This window comes from Petromyzon marinus, chromosome 44 (assembly GCF_048934315.1).
Source record: "Petromyzon marinus isolate PM22_M1 ecotype Great Lakes invasive population chromosome 44, UKy_Petmar_22M1.pri1.0, whole genome shotgun sequence".
Lineage (NCBI taxonomy): Eukaryota > Metazoa > Chordata > Hyperoartia > Petromyzontiformes > Petromyzontidae > Petromyzon > Petromyzon marinus.
In genome coordinates this window covers 1,042,671-1,062,528 of record NC_133710.1, presented here as the reverse complement: position 1 = coordinate 1,062,528, position 19,858 = coordinate 1,042,671, and the positions used below count along the sequence as shown (strand labels likewise).

The following is a 19,858-nucleotide window of genomic DNA, read 5'->3' as shown; positions in this document are numbered from 1 at the left end:
CCATCTCTCGTACGTGTTGAACTTCTTTCGCACCGTACGTAGCCGACCGTGCTAATCGGAGGTGCGGGGGAAAGACAACACATTGAACGCAACAACAAACAGTTTTAACGAAACGCGTTTTCAATTTTAGATTTTGATTTTATTTAATACGTGATGTGACGATTCTAGGTGGATTTCACCTGCGCACACGACACGATCTCATGCCTCCATCTCCACGGTAAACGTGCTCTCGGCCACGTTCCCTGCCTCGTCTTGGCTGCCATTAGTCTCAGCCACCAGCCCATCATCTCTTCAAGTTATGAATTCCGACCAAGCCCACTTTACTTTCCCTCGCAGCCAATGTGCCCTGTTTAAAAACGAAAAACAAATTTCGCTCTTCGCCGATGTTCACGGAGAGCCTGAATGTATTTTCGAGAAAATTGGATTTTGCGGAAACAAATGCGTGCATATAAATGGCGAAAATATTAAGCGCGTGTACCTCGCAATGACGCCCAATGGGATTGCATGACAGGGAATGCTCCAAGAATGCCATCAAGAGGGCTGCAAAGTTTATGTTCGAGATAAACAATGAGCCAAACAAAGGTAGTGTACAAAACGTTCGCTCCGATTGGAGACGTCTGTCGGAAGGACACAACTGAAAAGCTCAGAAGGATATATATGTTTGTATGTTTGTGTGTGTCTGTCTTTGTACCCAGGGGAAGGTATTTAAGGCAGACCTGGGATCAAAGTGATGAAATAGAGGCGAGCAAGAGCAGGTTGCTGTGCTTTGTGGGAGGATGAACTTGATAACGAAAATGAACACTCCAATGCGCCAAAGGATCATGCTTTGAATGAAGGTAAAACGAAAACGGATTATGGGTAAATGCTCTCTTCTATATATCGATGCTATAAATAAAAAAAAGTTCAAATATCCAAAATTAGAATAAGGCATGAGATACAGGCCTGTGTTGACGCGGATCACAGGTGATGGCACGAGACGATCATGGAAACACCAAAGTATGCGGTGATACTGCTACAGGAACAAATATCCACACCGCTCAAATGCTGCTGAACAATGTACACAAGCCTGAGATATGGGGAATGAACACCGGAGCAGGGCAACGGTAAAAAAGTTGGCTTTCTCAAATGCTGCGGGATATAAATTATTGGTTTGGAAAGCCGACACAATTTGACACAAAATAAACATTCTATCTGGAGACACAATTGGGCATCTTTATTTTATTTACGTCACTTTAAAAAAAAGTCATCCAAGTTTTATACAGACATCGCACACGACATAGCATGTACAAAAAAGACTCGAATCGTCTTTAGATTCAGTGGGTTAATACGGTGTTTGTGGCTGTGGTTGTGGCTGTGGTTGGAGGTGGATGTGCAGTGGGGGAGGGGTGTGCATCTGTGGGCACTTTACGTAAAGAATGCGTGCAGGGAGCCGCCAAGGCAGCACGCTTTGAAAGCCCTGCTAAGTCGCTTGCATTTAATGCAACAAGTAAGTTAGAACAATTGTTCTTTCGCACTCTTATGAGTCCAGTCCATCACGAATGCGCATTGATCACACGTTGAAGTGGGCTCTCTGAAACAACAACAACAACGCTGTTTGGAGTCTGTTGCGAAGCTGGCTCAGACGCAGGGATGGATCCCGAACGTGAGCCGGTGGCGTGTTCCAGGTCTTGGGGCCGGAGACCCCGAAACTGCGAGCTGCCAGTCATTTAAGTGGTGACCTGAAACTTACAAAATGAATAAATAAAGCACCCACAACCGCTATTAGTGTTGAGTTTTGAACATGGAATAAAAACCGAACCATAACAAAAAAACATTTTCATTAACCGCTCATTGGAGAAGGTTACTGTTACATTTTAATTGTATTTAACACTCTGTGGCAACAACAAAAAAGCGATCGGGCTTTTTGTGCGTATTACAAAAATAAACAATGCCCCCATGTACGTAGAATTGAATACGAGATTCGGTGCTGCATTAAGAATGCATCCCCCCCCCATAAAATCGTTTTCTTCCTCTGCCGCCAATACTGCAACGACGAAGATGATGACGAAGATGATGATGATGAAGATAATGCGGACTTGCTAAGCATGCACAGAGCGGTACGACCCTCGCTTCGACCGCGGCCACAGCTTCCAACACGACGACAAAGGGGACATCCACTTTGCGCGTACGCATGGAGGGGGAAGGGGGGGGTTAACACAAACGCGTTCGCGTGCGTATGGGGGGGGGGGTCTACTGACTATGCACGCATAGGAAACGGGGGGGGGGGTGAAGCCTCGATAATAATTTGTCTACATTTGCCTTCAAATTAGTTAGATAGTTCAGCGGTGGACTATCTGTTTGCTTTAACACGTTAATATTATTAATCCTTGGGGTTGGGGGGGGTCAAGCGAATGTACGCAGGTGGGGGTAAAAAGTCCGCGTGCGTACAGGGAGGGCGGGAGGGGTCACGTTTTGACAGATTTGTGCGTACGAACTAGATGGATGACCCCTTAGTCGGCGCTACTTGGGGAATGATTCTGCTAAATGGGTGAGCTTCGGGTTCTTCGTGGGGGATGGTGGACGTGGGGGTTGGAAGGGGGGGGGGGCTGGCAGGTCAGGTTCCACTGCCGGCCTCCCGAAGCAATGTGCCCGGGGGTGGAGCGAGCAGACGGATCGGTTTACCGTGTTGACTTGGCGAAGAAAGGCACCCCGCGAAATGAAGGGAAGCTTTGCCCGTGGAGCAGGGAGATGGATGGGGCCGTGGAGCTCTCTCTGTGTGTGTGTGTGCGTTGCACGAATTCGACTGCGTTGGGCAACGGCGAAATCTGCGAGCGACTTGGCCGTCAAAGCGCGTTCACGTCGCGAGCTGCCATCGTCCGTGTAGCAATGGACGGGAATATTTTAATCGTGCGCCTTGAACAATGGGCCCGCGACCCGCTTTGCTTCCTTTAAAATTGCCGTAATTGTGGTTGCGGCGTTGGCATGAAGAGGTCGCTTTCGGCGCTAAAAGGTGCGAGTCTCGGTGATGACATGCGAGCCCATGACATTTCGCGCATGTTTATGTCAAAAGGAAACGAACAATGCCTTGATTTTGTTTGACTGCAACTTATTGTTCATACATGTTATTTTAAAAAAAAAACAATATATACATACAGTATTCTGCACCGATCTGAACAGGGTTACAGGAGCGTAGCCTCAGCTTTCCTTACTGAAAACGTGTTTTCGGCTTTGATTGACAAATCAAAACAAAGCGCACGAACGCCCTGGTAGCTGCCTGCGTAGGTGAAGGCGCAGCCCTGCAACTGCTCGCTCACCGCCACTGCTGGCTGAAGGACTTCGCGATAGGGAGTTCTACAGGACTCCCTCGAGATCAGAGGGTCTTCACCGTTACTGGAGCTTTGCACCCCCTTGGTTCTGAATCGTAAACAAAAGGTTATCATGTTAATAATACGAAGGGTTCGATTACTGACGTGCCTGTGCTTAATTTGTGTTTTCGGCGACTTGCCTTCGAAAAAGATTCTGGCATCTCTCGCACCGCCAGAAAGGGCATCTCGCAGCTCCAAGGGCTGCGTGCACCCCGGGTTAAGAAGAAGCACTGCTCTAGAGGATGATTAGCCACTGTTCTAGAGGGTGATTAGCCACTGTTCTAGAGGGTGATTAGCCACTGCTCTAGAGGGTGATTAGCCACTGTTCTAGAGGATGATTAGCCACTGCTCTAGAGGGTGATTAGCCACTGTTCTATGGGATGATTAGCCACTGTTCTAGAGGGTGATTAGCCACTGCTCTAGAGGGTGATTAGCCACTGTTCTAGGGGGTGATTAGCCACTGTTCTAGAGGATGATTAACCACTGTTCAAGAGGATGATTAGCCACTGTTCTAGAGGATGATTAGCCACTGCTCTAGAGGGTGATTAGCCACTGTTCTAGGGGGTGATTAGCCACTGTTCTAGAGGGTGATTAGCCACTGCTCTAGAGGGTGATTAGCCACTGTTCTAGAGGATGATTAGCCACTGCTCTAGAGGGTGATTAGCCACTGTTCTAGAGGATGATTAGCCACTGCTCTAGAGGGTGATTAGCCACTGTTCTAGGGGGTGATTAGCCACTGTTCTAAAGGATGATTAGCCACTGCTCTAGAGGGTGATTAGCCACTGTTCTAGGGGATGATTAGCCATTGTTCTAGAGGATGATTAGCCACTGTTCTAGAGGATGATTAGCCACTGTTCTAGAGGATGATTAGCCACTGCTCTAGACGGTGATTAGCCACTGTTCTAGAGGGTGATTAGCCACTGTTCTAGAGGATGATTAGCCACTGCTCTAGAGGGTGATTAGCCACTGTTCTAGGGGATGATTAGCCACTGTTCTAGAGGATGATTAGCCACTGTTCTAGAGGATGATTAGCCACTGTTCTAGAGGATGATTAGCCACTGCTCTAGACGGTGATTAGCCACTGTTCTAGAGGGTGATTAGCCACTGTTCTAGAGGATGATTAGCCACTGCTCTAGAGGGTGATTAGCCACTGTTCTAGAGGATGATTAGCCACTGTTCTAGATGATGATTAGCCACTGTTCTAGATGTGATTAGCCACTGCTCTAGAGGGTGATTAGCCACTGTTCTAGAGGGTGATTAGCCACTGTTCTAGATGGTGATTAGCCACTGTTCTAGAGGATGATTAGCCACTGTTCTAGAGGGTGATTAGCCACTGCTCTAGAGGGTGATTAGCCACTGTTCTAGAGGATGATTAGCCACTGTTCTAGAGGATGATTAGCCACTGTTCTAGACGGTGATTAGCCACTGTTCTAGAGGGTGATTAGCCACTGCTCTAGAAGATGATTAGCCACTGTTCTAGAGGATGATTAGCCACTGTTCTAGAGGATGATTAGCTACTGTTCTAGAGGGTGATTAGCCACTGTTCTAGATGGTGATTAGCCACTGCTCTAGACGGTGATTAGCCACTGTTCTAGAGGGTGATTAGCCACTGTTCTAGACGGTGATTAGCCACTGCTCTAGACGGTGATTAACCACTGCTCTAGAGGATGATTAGTCACTGCTCTAGAGGGTGACTAGCCACTGCTCTATAGGGTGATTAGCGACTGTTCTAGAGGATGATGAGCCACTGTTCTAGAGGGTGATTAGCCACTGCTCTAGAGGGTGATTAGCCACTGTTCTAGATGATGATTAGCCACTGTTCTAGATGGTGATTAGCCACTGTTCTATAGGGTGATTAGCCACTGCTCTAGAAGATGATTAGCCACTGTTCTAGAGGATGATTATCCACTGTTCTAGAGGATGATTAGCCACTGTTCTAGAGGGTGATTAGCCACTGTTCTAGAGGATGATTAGCCACTGTTCTAGAGGATGATTAGCCACTGTTCTAGATGGTGATTAGCCACTGTTCTAGAGGGTGATTAGCCACTGTTCTAGAGGATGATTAGCCACTGCTCTAGAGGGTGATTAGCCACTGTTCTAGAGGATAATTAGCCACTGTTCTAGATGGTGATTAGCCACTGTTCTAGAGGGTGATTAGCCACTGCTCTAAAAGATGATTAGCCACTGTTCTAGAGGATGATTAGCCACTGTTCTAGAGGATGATTAGCCACTGTTCTAGATGGTGATTAGCCACTGTTCTAGAGGGTGATTAGCCACTGCTCTAGAAGATGATTAGCCACTGTTCTAGCGGATGATTAGCCACTGTTCTAGAGGGTGATTAGCCACTGTTCTAGAGGATGATTAGCCACTGTTCTAGAGGATGATTAGCCACTGTTCTAGATGGTGATTAGCCACTGTTCTAGAGGGTGATTAGCCACTGCTCTAGAGGGTGATTAGCCACTTTTCTAGATGGTGATTAGCCACTGTTCTAGATGGTTATTAGCCACTGCTCTAGAGGGTGATTAGCCACTGTTCTAGAGGGTGATTAGCCACTGTTCTAGAGGGTGATTAGCCACTGTTCTGGACGGTGATTAGCCACTGTTCTAGAGGATTATTAGCCACTGCAAGCCATTGCTCTAGCGGGTGATTAGTCACTGCTCTAGAGGGTGATTAGCCACTGTTCTAGAGGGTGATTAGCCACTGTTCTAGAGGGTGATTAGCCACTGTTCCCACGCTGGCTAAACGTCTCGGAATAGTCTTGAGTACCCACACTTTACCCCACGACGCGCGACCGAACGATGATGGGCTAAACAAACTGCGGTGGTGCCCCTTTGCACTGCAGCCGGGTGGACAAAGGAAACTCGTCCCTCCGTCTCAACTGCCGCGCCCGGAGATCGACTCTAACCGGGGGCGACCTCTGGATTGTAAGTCCAGCTTGATAACCATTAAAACCAATGTGTCAGCATGCCCCCCCCCCCCCCCCCCACCGGCCTGACGCAAATTGTAGGCACTACACGTAGTTGGAGAAAACAGCGATGAGTTATGGCGCGTGCCTAGATGCTGGTTTGTAGTTTTGCTTTCCTGCCATTGTCGGATATTTCGTTGCGATTATAACGGGGCGTTCCACGGCTTGCCGACGGCACAATTCGCGTACGATTGGTGATAGATTCAAACGTATTTTAAAGTGTTGCTTGCTAATGAGGCGGTGATGAAAATGTGGGATAATAAGCGATGCTGTTCACCATCAACATATTTTAGAGTGCACAATTTGCAACGCTCGTATCGATGCAAAACACATTTGTAACTGCACAGTATCTGCTTTGCAGCAGTTATGTGCTTTTAAAAAAATACGCATTAAGTATGCTCTGCCTGGAATTATGACAGCATGCATAGTAAATCATCGCCGTTGTTAGGTAAGAATTATTCTATTACAATATTGAAATCACTGTTGCCGCAGGTGTTTACCAGTCACAATATTGGATGTTCACAGTCTCATGCCCAAGACCAAATCCCATGAACGTGCGAGATGCGTGAAGCTTCGCGTGGTCGAGCCCAGAGGGGGTAAGGGGGGGGGGGTGTCTCCTAATCCTCCCCCACCTCCCAAATTCAGAATCAGAATATTACTTTATACTCGAGAAATCGGACGAGCTATAAAGCTCTTTGCCACGTACGTCCAGTCAGAACGTTACAACAACAAACAAGACGACATGAGTGCTAAGCAGAGGAAATCCCCCCCCCCCCCCCCACCACTTTGAGATCCCAAACATTGATATTTCATTGATATTTACCACATAAATGACGCTGAATGTTGGTTTCTTATTAATGTAGGGCCCGTATTTTTCAAGCCTGGTATTTTGGGAACCCCCCCCCCCCTTTTCCCTTGGGAAGTTTCTCGATCCACCTCGGAGCGAGACAAGTTGGGATGGCACTTGGATGAGAGACGCGAGCGGGGAACGCCAGGTGTTATAGGCTTGGGGGCCGTGAGGTGCTCGGAGATGGCAGCACAGCAGTGGATGTGAAGGGATGTTTCTGTGTGAAGCTCTGCCCCGTTACGCTCCTCGCACGCACGGAGATTCTCTCTCCGAGTATTTTTGTGATCTTCCCACCGAAACAAACCACGGAATTCACGGCAATTAACCAAACATCTCAATACAGACCCCTCCAGAAATCAGACTCAGCGAGGCTCTCCTGGGTAAATAAAGGGCTTTGTAATTATTATAAATCTTGCATGTGTTTTTTTTTACGATTGCTACATAATCTCCATCACAATGGGGGTTTAAAAAAAAATCTCCAACGAGGTCCCTGAGATCTTCGGATCGTCTACTTCTCAGGACTCCGTGGCCAACTTCTCTGTTCCTGGACTGATTGGAATGTTGTCACTGTGCAGTTCCCAGACTACGGCACCACGCTTTGCCTTTGGTGATGCGACAACCAGAGTCGTTAGAGATGCTGAAGTGCCTCTTTAAAGTTAACCTCTTTTTGAATTGGCCTTCACCCCAGAGTTGTAGCCGCTTGCCCTGCACGTTCTGTTTAAAACCCTGTTTTCTATACACGGCAAATTGGGAATCTACGGATGAAATGCGCCTTACAAATATCAATTATTGTTATCTATCACGTGATTCTGAATGATTTGTGCGAGTCTCCTGACTTGATCGCAATCGTAGCCAGACACGCGACGATATCCCCAACCGAGCCCCATTTCCTGACCCCTCGCCGCCCACGTTAGCCGCGGGCCACGGCGAACGAGGCCACGGGCACTGCCGACGCGCTCGTCTCCCGCACGACGGGAAGATGAAAGAGGGGCCCACCTGCGAAAGGTTGGAAGGGAAGGCGCGCCGGAGCGCACGGTCACCTGCTGGCCGCATACCGCGAACATTGAGGCGGCAGCTCGCACCCACCGCTGTCTGCTGAAAGGCGAAAGAGCCCAGACGTTCAATTAAAATCTCTGTTGCTGCTCCAAAGCATCGGTGACTTATCTCTGCAACGCGCCGTACGGATGAAGTATGGGTTGCTATGTGAGTCTGCGGGTCTGTGTGTGAGGTTGTGGGTTTATACAGAATGTGAATATGGGTCTGTGTGGTAGTCGATGTGTGAGTCTGTGGGTCTGTGTGTTAGTCGATGTGTGAGTCTATGGGTCTGTGTGTGTTAGTCGATGTGTGAGTCTGTGGGTCTCTGTGTGTTAGTCGATGTGTGAGTCTGTGGGTCTCTGTGTGTTAGTCGATGTGTGAGTCTGTGGGTCTCTGTGTGTTAGTCGATGTGTGAGTCTATGGGTCTGTGTGTGTTAGTCGATGTGTGAGTCTGTGGGTCTCTGTGTGTTAGTCGATGTGTGAGTCTATGGGTCTCTGTGTGTTAGTCGATGTCTGAGTCTATGGGTCTGTGTGTGTTAGTCGATGTGTGAGTCTATGGGTCACTGTGTGTGTTAGTCGATGTGTGAGTCTATGGGTCTCTGTGTGTTAGTCGATGTGTGAGTCTGTGTGTGTTAGTCGATGTGTGAGTCTATTGGTCTCTGTGTGTTAGTCGATGTGTGAGTCTATGGGTCTCTGTGTGTTAGTCGATGTGTGAGTCTATGGGTCTCTGTGTGTTAGTAGATGAGCGAGTCTATGGGTCTCTGTGTGTTAGTCGATGTGTGAGTCTATGGGTCTCTGTGTGTTAGTAGATGAGTGAGTCTATAGGTCTCTGTGTTAGTCGATGTGTGAGTCTATATGTCTCTGTGTGTTAGTCGATGTGCGCGTCTGTGGGTCTCTGTGTGTTAGTCGATGTGTGAGTCTATGGGTCTCTGTGTGTGTTAGTCGATGTGTGAGTCTATGGGTCTGTGTGTGTTAGTCGATGTGTGAGTCTGTGGGTCTCTGTGTGTTAGTCGATGTGTGAGTCTATGGGTCTGTGTGTGTTAGTCGATGTGTGAGTCTATTTGTCTGTGTGTGTTAGTCGATGTGTGAGTCTGTGGGTCTCTGTGTGTTAGTCGATGTGTGAGTCTGTGTGTCTGTGTGTGTTAGTCGATGTGTGAGTCTGTGTGTCTGTGTGTGTTAGTCGATGTGTGAGTCTATGTGTCTGTGTGTGTTAGTCGATGTGTGAGTCTATGGGTCTCTGTGTGTTAGTCGATGTGTGGGTCTATGGGTCTCTGTGTGTTATTCGATGTGTGAGTCTATGGGTCTGTGTGGGTTAGTCGATGTGTGAGTCTATGGGTCTCTGTGTGTTAGTCGATGTGTGGGTCTGTGTATGTTAGTCGATGTGTGAGTCTATGGGTCTCTGTGTGTTAGTCGATGTGTGAGTCTATGGGTCTCTGTGTGTTAGTCGATGTGTGAGTCTATGGGTCTCTGTGTGTTAGTCGATGTGCGAGTCTATGGGTCTCTGTGTGTTAGTCGATGTGTGCGTCTATGTGTCTGTGTGTGTTAGTCGATGTGTGAGTCTATGTCTCTGTGTGTTAGTCGATGTGTGAGTCTATGGGTCTCTGTGTGTTAGTCGATGTGTGAGTCTATGGGTCTCTGTGTTAGTCGATGTGTGAGTCTATGGGTATCTGTGTGTTAGTCGATGTGTGAGTCTGTGGGTCTCTGTGTGTTAGTCGATGTGTGAGTTTATGGGTCTCTGTGTGTTAGTCGATGTGTGAGTCTATGGGTCTGTGTGTGTTAGTCGATGTGTGAGTCTATGGGTCTGTGTGTGTTAGTCGATGTGTGAGTCTGTGGGTCTCTGTGTGTTAGTCGATGTGTGAGTCTATGGGTCTCTGTGTGTTAGTCGATGTGTGAGTCTATGGGTCTGTGTGTGTTAGTCGATGTGTGACTCTGTGTGTCTGTGTGTGTTAGTCGATGTGTGAGTCTGTGGGTCTCTGTGTGTTAGTCGATGTGTGAGTCTATGGGTCTCTGTGTGTTAGTAGATGAGTGAGTCTATGGGTCTCTGTGTGTTAGTCGATGTGTGAGTCTATGGGTCTGTGTGTTAGTCGATGTATGAGTCTATGTCTCTCTGTGTGTTAGTCGATGTGTGAGTCTATGGGTCTGTGTGTGTTAGTCGATGTGTGAGTCTATGGGTCTGTGTGTGTTAGTCGATGTGTGAGTCTATGGGTCTCTGTGTGATTCAACGCCGGAGACTAACGCTGCCGGGCGTGGTTCTGGTCACCCACCCCCTCGTGTGCCATTTCGACCTTCACAGGTGCTCGCTAACAACACTTGCCCCAACAGTCTGTGAACGCTATATAGAGGATCATTGCATTTGTGTGTGAGTCGATGAGTTTGTGGATGCCAGTTCAACAAATGGCGAAGGAATCTAAACATCAATGTGTCGTGTTCCTTCCTGTTCCAAAAATCAGTTGCTTATCTTTGCAAAGCGCCACACGAAATAAGAAACATAATTTATATCCTGAAGGCGTTCTGCTCAGCCCTAAAACAGACAAGTCATTTTCCCCCCCACTTAGCAGCTTGTGCCATACAAAGAGAGGCTGCGCCTGAGTTTCTAACTTGAATGACCACGTACATGTCATTGTCTTGTTGCTGTAAAGAGTGTGCTCATTACGAGGCAGCTACAATCTCGCGTTTAGCCATTGAATTTCAGCCACAGTGTATATTCTGACCTTATAAAATTATTTTTAAAAACAACAACTTAAAATCCAGTGTATGGATGAAATTATTTCCAGTCTGGTCACACACGTTAAGATCATTTGAAGCGTAGTAATTATTATCACTTTTCTCAACACTTCGTTGATCGACTGTTGGATGAAAGCCTTCCCCACACCGTTTCTATCGTGGGAGTCGTTTAACAATATTTAACTAAGATTTTCAATGTCGGTTGTTGACTGGGGGTCGGTTAAGATATCAACTCGCCGCTGATATAAGAATTGGATTTAACCCTTTCTGGCAATAAAAGAGGAGTTGTGTTAAGATGTTAAAACACCAAACAGAAACCTCTTGCAAGGAATAATGTACTGCATTAACCACAGACGCCAGTGGTGAATATGCAAACAAAAACATGTACATGCTCCGGTAATATATGATGCATTGTCTTCAAAACTGATTCCACACCAGAGCCAGCCTCTCTTTAGAGCCTAGTCTCACACAGTGTTAGACCAGAGGACGCAAAAAGGCGACCAGCACAAAGACAATGCCACTATCAGGACACTAATAGCTCGGGGTGAGCAGCTCCATCATGGCACCTTTCTTGCCAGGATCAACATATAAGAATTGGTTTTAGCCTTTCTGGCATTGGTTTCACCACAAGTAAGTGTGGTTAATGCAGACATGATTGCTTGCAAAAGGTTGCTGTTTGGTGTTTTAACATCTGAACAACTCCTGTTCCATCGCTACTGATGTTAGCCGTGGCCGAGAATGCAACCCATGCTGCCAGGTGTATAGTACAGAGCGCTTACCACGATGCCAGTTCTCCGCTGACATTTATCGTGTTCTAAAGCGCTGAAATCCCAGAAAAGGGCCACTTATAAATTAAAAGTTGGAGATTCTAATCTCAATTGCGAATATTCTAGATACCGAGCACGATATCCTCATCAACTAAATTCCACTGGCGCCGGAGTGTTTTGTGATGTTTCATTTTTAGTTTTACTCGCCATTTTTAAATTGGTTAAGCATCGGCCATAACATTTTTTCTTGGCAATGTGGTTGCCGTTTCGCGTCGCATTGCAATGCATTTTATGGAGAGAAAACAAATAGCGTTGTGTACACTGTTTTGGAAATATCCAAAACGGAATCAAAACACACAAAAGGCAGACAGTGAATACAAATAATGACCTGAGGGCATGGGCTTTAATATTCAGCAGAATACCTGAGCACGAGGGAGCATGGACCCCTGCCAATACAAGCAGGTCCAACTTACTTTTTTGTTGTTGTAAAATAATACATCAATCGGCATTGATGTTCATGCATGCATTTTGCCCAAGGGTGGAGCAATGGTGCAGCGGTTAGCACCTTGCACTATTGAACCTCTCGCCCGAGTTTGATTCCCGGGTCACGGCTAAACATCAGTGGCGAGTACAGTTGCCACCTGTCCTGGTTTTCCCAGAACCGTCCACTTTTTTGAGGTTTGCTGTCCTGCGAAATCCATTGTTTTCCGATGACAATGAAAGTCATTGTTTATTTACAATTCGCGTAATATTACACCACTCAAGACAATAAATGTACGCGCAATTCCGCTGTTCTGGTAGTGTGAGATATTCCTGACCATTATATGTTCCAAGTGCTCGTGCCTCTCGGATGGAAAGCCCTGTTACGAGTGACTGGCCCTGATCTCCCCCGCCGCACCCCGCGATCCCCTCGCCAACGTGCGTCGAGCACCGCGCTAAGTTTGGTCGGACACCAACCCCGTGACCGACGAGGCGTGGGAAGGCCTCGACGCAGCAGTGGATTGGCAATGGGGGGCTGCGGTCTGAGACGCAATGTCTCCGACGCGTCGCAATGTGTGTTTGGCTTTTTGTGAATCGTCTGAAGAAAATGTACCAGGAGAACACAAGGATTAGGAGGAGAATACGCAGCGTTGCTTTGCAATGTGCCATTTGGTTGTTAAGTACATTTTGCACGGATGAATAAGTGACATTTTCTCGTGTGCATTTGTGCTTCTTTGCTGATAAAAGCGGCGCTTGCAGCCAACAGTAATGTTCCACATGGCATAAGCCGCGAGGTAAATTTGGTTATAAGGCCCTCTCCACATCCCAAGTGGCTACCTGAACGAACGTGAATTCTTGCAAAGTTTTGCACTCCCACGTGGTTGCCTAAGGTCAACAATGTAATGACTAATCATAAATAACCGTTAGTTATCTCAGAAAACCTCACGTAAGTCTCAACGCTTTTTTTATGGAATTGGTAGGTTTGATCAATTGCTTGTTGAGTGTGTTGCATGCAGGAGGAAACCCAAAACATCCAGGGGAAAACCTCACACAGATGAGCGGATACACTGAAAACAAATGTGTTATATACAGTTTTGTAATTGGGGCGACTAAAAAGAGGCATTCTCAGAATGTTAAGATCAATATGTCAACAATGGCTAATGTGGCTGATGCTCTGTCAAATTACCGCAGCTGCAGCTCAGTAATAATTCCAATTTGTAATGTGCCGCACAGTATTCACTCACTCTCGAAAAGAGAGGACGACTCAGTCACGCGGTGAGCCGGCGCCAACAATTGCCCAAGCTCTGTAGTCCTCTGTATATCGAGGTGTTATCGGCCAATTAATGAGTGTCTGCATGTGGGAGGATACCGGAGCACCTGATTAGATATGCGACCGCCAACATTTGCCCCAGCAGTATCCCACCATATGCTGTTCGGTCTATCCCTTGGACCTGTGGTGTCTCCGGAATCGGCCCCCCGTCCCGGACACGCACAACCCAACACGAAGCCCTGCTGGACTCGTTCAAATGTTGGTGGCTTAATCAACGTCTTCCTGGCACAATGTTGGTGGAATAAACATTTCTGCACAGTAGAATGCTCTGCAAGATGGAAGCAGTCAATCTGCCACGGTGGTTCTCTGGAAGCACTCTCGCCTGGCTTTTGGGGATTCTTTATTTCATTGCGAAGTTTGTGACTGTTTAGCATTTCTCTTTTTCATCACTCTGCTGGAAAACGTTACGGAACATTTTACTTGCAAGGGATGCACTGAATCTGTAGAATTGTGGCTTTAAATTGTTTGTCCTCATGATTTTCTGACTAGAGTACATTATTTTTCCACTTTATTATCGAGTGTTTACGCTACTTTATACCCATGCAAGTGGCGTCAGTCATTTTGGAAGTCCCGTATTATGAACAATAATTAGTTTTTTTAACTAAAGTATTTATAAGTTGTTAGCTTGGGATACACGGCACATTCTGTGTTATGATAACGTTCAGTTTTGAACAACAACAACGATGTGGTTCATAGAACAAAGAGTATTACTGCCGGACAATGTTGCACTCATAACTGGGACTGTGAGCCTTGTGACTACCGTAGTCTCAGAGTAATCAGAGGCACTTTCCCTCCCCCCTCCCCTGGATGTTTCAGCAATAATTAGGAGCGCCACTTATGATGTGGTGTGTGTGTGGGTGATTAGATTTGGATAACCTTGTTAACACCGGGCATAAGTTTGGGGTGAATCTTACTAGCATCTCATGAGAACTTGGCATCACTGCGCTGTCGATTAGCACGGTTGGCTACGTACGGTGCGAAAGAAGTCCAGCCTACGTACGTACGTACGTATTTCTCTTGCTTATTATTAATTCCCGATCGAGCGTGTGAGCATTCGGCACTGTCGTTCCCCATCCCCTGCGTAAAGTGACAGCTTCGCAAACCGCGATGACGTCTCCTTCCAGACAATTGCAGGGGCATAATTGTCACCCGCGCGTGCCAATGGCGTCATGCGTTGAGCCACCGTGAGCATCGCTATCCCCAGTGCCGGATTCTCCTAGTAGCAAAGGTAGCTGCATATGTAGAAGTAGCTACTGCATATGTAGCTACTACACGGCTACTACATATGTAGCAACTACATATGTAGCAGCTGCGGGCCCCGCACTTTCAAGGGCCCCCCGTTAAATGCTTTCAAGCTGTCAATTCCGGTTCAGTGATTCTGCACTTGCTCTCTTACTATAGTACTATACCGCCTTCAACTTTTATGAACGACTGGGTGTTTAAGGTTAGCGATTTGTCGTGGTATCTGGCTGTATAGCAAATAAAAAAATGCAATTATTTTACTGTGCAAGTAAAAAAATGTGTGTTGTAGTATTTGTGTGTGTTTTTGTTTGTTATTTAGGGCCCCTTTATAACCTATGCTACATGCGCCGCACGAGCTTGATGCGGCGCTGGGTATCCCGTGCGTGCGTGTAGATTAGATGACGTTAAACGGAGGTCGAGAACACCAGTGCGGATACAGGGTGAATGATCCAGTGACTTAGCAAGGAGTATGGCTGGCAAGGGCCAATTTGTTTAGGCCCAATTGAAGCCCCGGGAAAGATATGTGGGAGGGAAACGTGTTTGCATTTTTATTGCACGTTATATTTCTTGGTTCGGATTAATAATGCAAACCCTTATCCTTCAATCAACAAATCAATACTTATTTATTTATATAGCGCACTACCCATCGATAAAGTTGTCTCTCTGAGCGCTCTCCACACAATACGATTGCCATGAACGCCCAACACTTTACAGGATATGAAATACAAGACATTTCGTTTAAAGTAACAAAGCCATTTGCCCTAGGCAATGCAATTTAAAATTAACATTTATTTCGGATGACAAGGCACATTTTTTTCACACATTTCAAAGAACAGTTGTGGGTGCGTCTTATAATCTGGGAGGTGTGTGTGTTTGTGACCAGCTCTGTCTAACTTTATTGACATTCGGACAACATTTTGTTATGTATTCCTTTCCAGAGCATCTTGTCATCCGGAGAATACGGTCAGAGCTAACTATAATTACAGCTAACTTTTATTTTATTGTCTTATGCAATCGAAATCTCTCTTAAGTTTAATGAATGTGGCGTGTCGAACAAAAATGTACGGACAGAGTTGCCCTCAAGTCATCGTCATTCACGCCTTACGTTTGTACCGCATTACTCTCCATGTCCGTTCTCATATAATCATCATGAGCCATGGTCCACCAACTTCTGGACGAAGGCCTCCCCATGCCAACGTGATCCCTCGTTGCCCTGCGATGCCACGATGAGACTCCTGCACGTGAGCTGATTTCTTCAATCCACCTCTCCAGTGATCATCCTCTCGGGCTGCGATTACATGGACACCACAGGAGCGAGATATTCACTACCTCGCCTGGTATACAAAAGGTTGTGGGTTCGATCCCGACCCTGACGCCTGCTATATATTGGGAGTTTGCGTGTTCTCCCTGTGGTCGTGTGGATTTTTCTCCGGGTCCTCAGGTGTTTCCCTCCACATTGAGAATCAACATCACCGCGCGTTTGGAGTATTCAGCTGCTATAAATATCCACGTGAGAAGCCACTTCGTTGAGTTATCATTTGTGGCCGGGTCGCTTCTAAAAAATAGCTACATAGCTCTGTGGGGCCTTACCTGGTAAAATAAACAATCGTTTAGTTTTATAGTTTTAAGTTTGCCATCGCCAGTCTTGTGCATTGGCTATCGTGCATCTCTCCACGCGTCTTTGCAAGACATTCAATCTTTGTTCAATGTCTCTCTCAATATTCCCGTTTCTGATCCTGAAAATGAACATTTTCAACCGTTGCATATGTGCAATGACGACATGTGGATCAGTCACGTGCTGCAAGATAGGGCAACTAAAATATATACAGGCTTTGCCGTGCTCTTGGAGGGTTCAGTCTGTGTGATTGTGTGCATCTGTAGTGTCAATGAGTTTCTAGGAGGCACTTTCTTCATGAATAACTTTCACGGTCTCGTCCACTCACTCTCCCCAGTAGCTCAGCCTGTACACGACACCGGCCGTCTAACACTGACGGCGCTGACTGAGATAGCCAACTGCTCTCCATCGTAGCGCAACGTCTAGCGTAGACGTTGAGCGACGACGAGACGAGTCCACTCCCAGAACCGGCAGCCGCGAGCCCCGCGCTCTCGGCTCCTTTTATGCTCCCGGCGCGGCCTGGCCCCGCCCTGACCGCACCTCCCTTCTCGAACCCCCTAGCAGCAGGTTCCAGGGGCCTCCAGACGGGGTCCTCCGTGACCCTTGCCCCAGTTCCTCCGCTCTGCCCACACGCCGTGCTCACGCCCTCACCGGCGTGGGTGCTGTCTGTCCACCACAGCTGCCGCTGCTGTCCACCAGCCGATGCTATTACACTACACATCTGCAGCTCACCTATGTCTACCCAAAATGTGCCCTGTGCGACTTGAATTGAGGCATGTGCAGCTATGCCGCCGGGCGTGTGGGACAACGCTGTGTTTGTTGGGTTCACCCCTCGCGACTTGGGCAGGCAGCCGCAGCTTGGCGCCATTTCCTTGGGACGCATCTTCCGTACCAAGCGAGGGAAAGGTGTCCGGTATATTTGAGTAAAAACCAATGTATGTTTTTCAATAAGATAATGCGAGTGTTGCCGTGTTCCCTCAACGTGTGCAATATCGCAAGAACGTCACGTGCTTGGCAGGGCATTTGAGTTTACCTCGGGGAAATGTAGTTTTCCACCCCATAATGATTGCAAAGTATCTGTGCTCTATTCTTGTTTCATAATATCATGCGCTATATAATTTGTCTAATATGTATCATAATAACATAACCATGCCTTTCTGTACTTTTAATCCCACATATTGTCAGTTATAAGGAAGTTATATCCTTACAAAAAAAATATTTAATAGTGGAATATCTTCGACGAGGTCGTAGGCTATTTCACGGTTGTGCTGTACCACGTGCCGTATGGCACCGGCAGGCAGGCAGGCGAGGTTTGGTAAGAACCGAACTCACTTCGTCAAAATACCACAGGAAGACTCCCGACACTGAAACATTGTCGCGATTACCTGGTGACCGTTGCTCCGAGTCGAAAACAAGAACGGATGAACCCAGGCATGGTGCTAACGTTACTTTGTTGCCTGTTTTGTTTGGTGATATTGTCCCCATACTGTGGGCAGGGCAGCGAGCTCAAGGTGCCTCGGGACGGTGCCCAAGTTTGAGCGCGTTATCGTTCCGGGTTGGTCGCACGTTCGTAACTTGCATCTCCCCTCCGTGATGTCCCTTTTCTGCGCTCTTGAAGGAATGCCAAAAAAAAACCTACAAAAAAATTATCCAAGGAAGAAACATTTTAATTTGCGTGCATTGCCCTTCTGTGACATATGGTTGAAGTAAATTACCTTTAATGAAAGTGTGCAAATAAACACGGAGTAATTCCGTGTTTGAACGTTGAGTGACGGACAGAGGAGCACGTGGATCAGGGGGAAAAATGCAAATCAGAGACACCAGATTGACTCCGCGCCTGGGCAAGACAAATTGATGGCGGACTGCAGTCGAGACGAACGGCGAAGTGGCAGTCAAAGGAGGCTGTCCACCGCAGAGACGGAGCGCTGAAATCAGCTGGCGTGTCGACGCTGAGATGGATTGCCGCTGCCTTCATCCAACGGTGGATTGATCGTGGCCGATGATTATGATGATGATGACAGAGAGAACGTGCAGCGTGCTAATTACTTTACAGTTAGAAGCCAAGTATGTGATGAGTTTTGAAAGATGAAATGCCAATGCATCTTTCCAACGTGTGACAGGAAGTAAATGTTCAGGAATTTATGTATGTCCTGACCTCAGATAAGCAGTCTGCCGAGCCAGACACAGCCATCACTGGGGAGGGAAAGCTGACACAATTTCTCCTTGGTCTAGCTCAATGAGAAATGTGCAAGGGATTTGTTTCCACCTTACGGACACAGTGGTCATGAAAGGGAAAGTTATCCAGTTTAGTGTGAAAATTGGCTGGAGGTAAAAATGGTTCTTTAATTAGCTTCACAAGCGTTGGAATGAAAAAAATAATAATTTTATTAAGCAATTAATGAAAGTAGAAAAATAATCTAGTTTCATTTCCTGAGGCAGATTGAGATGGAATGGACGAAGCTGGCTTTGCCCAGATTCCAGCAGGCAGCTGTTTGTCTGATCCGCATGAAGCAATTGGCAACGGATAAGACAACTGGCACCCATGCAATCTAGAATAGATTTACTTAACCAAAGGTTTAAAATATTATTTTGGGGGATGCAAGGAGTAATTGATCGCCCGTTGTTAGAGACAACTTGATAGGTCTTCAATGCAGCCTTAGAGGCCCAAAGCCCAATTATTAACTGCAAGCCTTTTTTGTCATCTGTTTCCTGGCATTACAATCGTGCAGTGTGGTGAAAATTAAACCGGTTGTTTAATCTGGAATGTCCACAGGTACTGCTTGTAGACGGAAAGCGTCGGGGATGACAAATACGAGACGGCGGTGCAGCGGCCACAGCTTCGGAGTAATTACTCGTCCCAAGTAGCATTAATATTGAATCGAAATCGTAATTTTTAACAAGCGCGTCCAGTTATTAATTCATAGCCAAGCATTTACTGCTCACTCTTTTGAAACGCTGAAACAGGTTTAATTGGGCTTATGTGGTTACGAGTTATTTTAACCTCACAAAAATACGGGGGGGGGGGGGGGGCGGTGGTGGTGGGGGGTCAATTTCGTCGCTTGTCCGTTGTATGCTCAATCGTGGCGGGCCACGTTGAAAATCCGAAAGTGGAGCGTGCCGCAAATCGCGCTCCGGTTCGTGACAAAAAATAATACACGAAGCAAGAAAAAAAGGACCAGCAGGTATTTGTAGGGAAATGGGAAGGAACAAAACAGTGCCGACTTTAGCACTAAACCATAATAATCCTTTGGTTGCCTGAGGCTCTGAATACGGCTGAACATTCAAATTGAACATTAGCATTACAGCTGGATGGCGCTGTGGTTAGGATGCTTGACTCAACAATCAAGAGATCGCGGGGTTCACATTCCAGTCGGAGGATCGACTCAGCCTTTCATCTCTCCAGGGTTTGACAAATTGAGTAGCACTTAGCGGGAATTCAGCAATGGTGGCTCTGTGGGTAGACCGATTCTCGCCTTGAAAAATGTGGATTTTCCACAACAGGCTGTGGC

General features: G+C 46.9%; 1 long non-coding RNA gene across 1 annotated transcript; it reads right to left on the bottom strand.

Moving 5' to 3' along the window:
* Positions 1–1,203: 1,203 nt before the first annotated feature.
* On the bottom strand, positions 1,204–3,878 carry LOC142930869 (uncharacterized). The gene is made up of 2 exons (XR_012946839.1): positions 3,294–3,878; positions 1,204–1,718 (listed from the first exon to the last, which is right to left on the bottom strand). It is a non-coding gene; the product is annotated as an uncharacterized LOC142930869 (long non-coding RNA).
* Between the last annotated feature and the right edge of the window lie 15,980 nt (positions 3,879–19,858).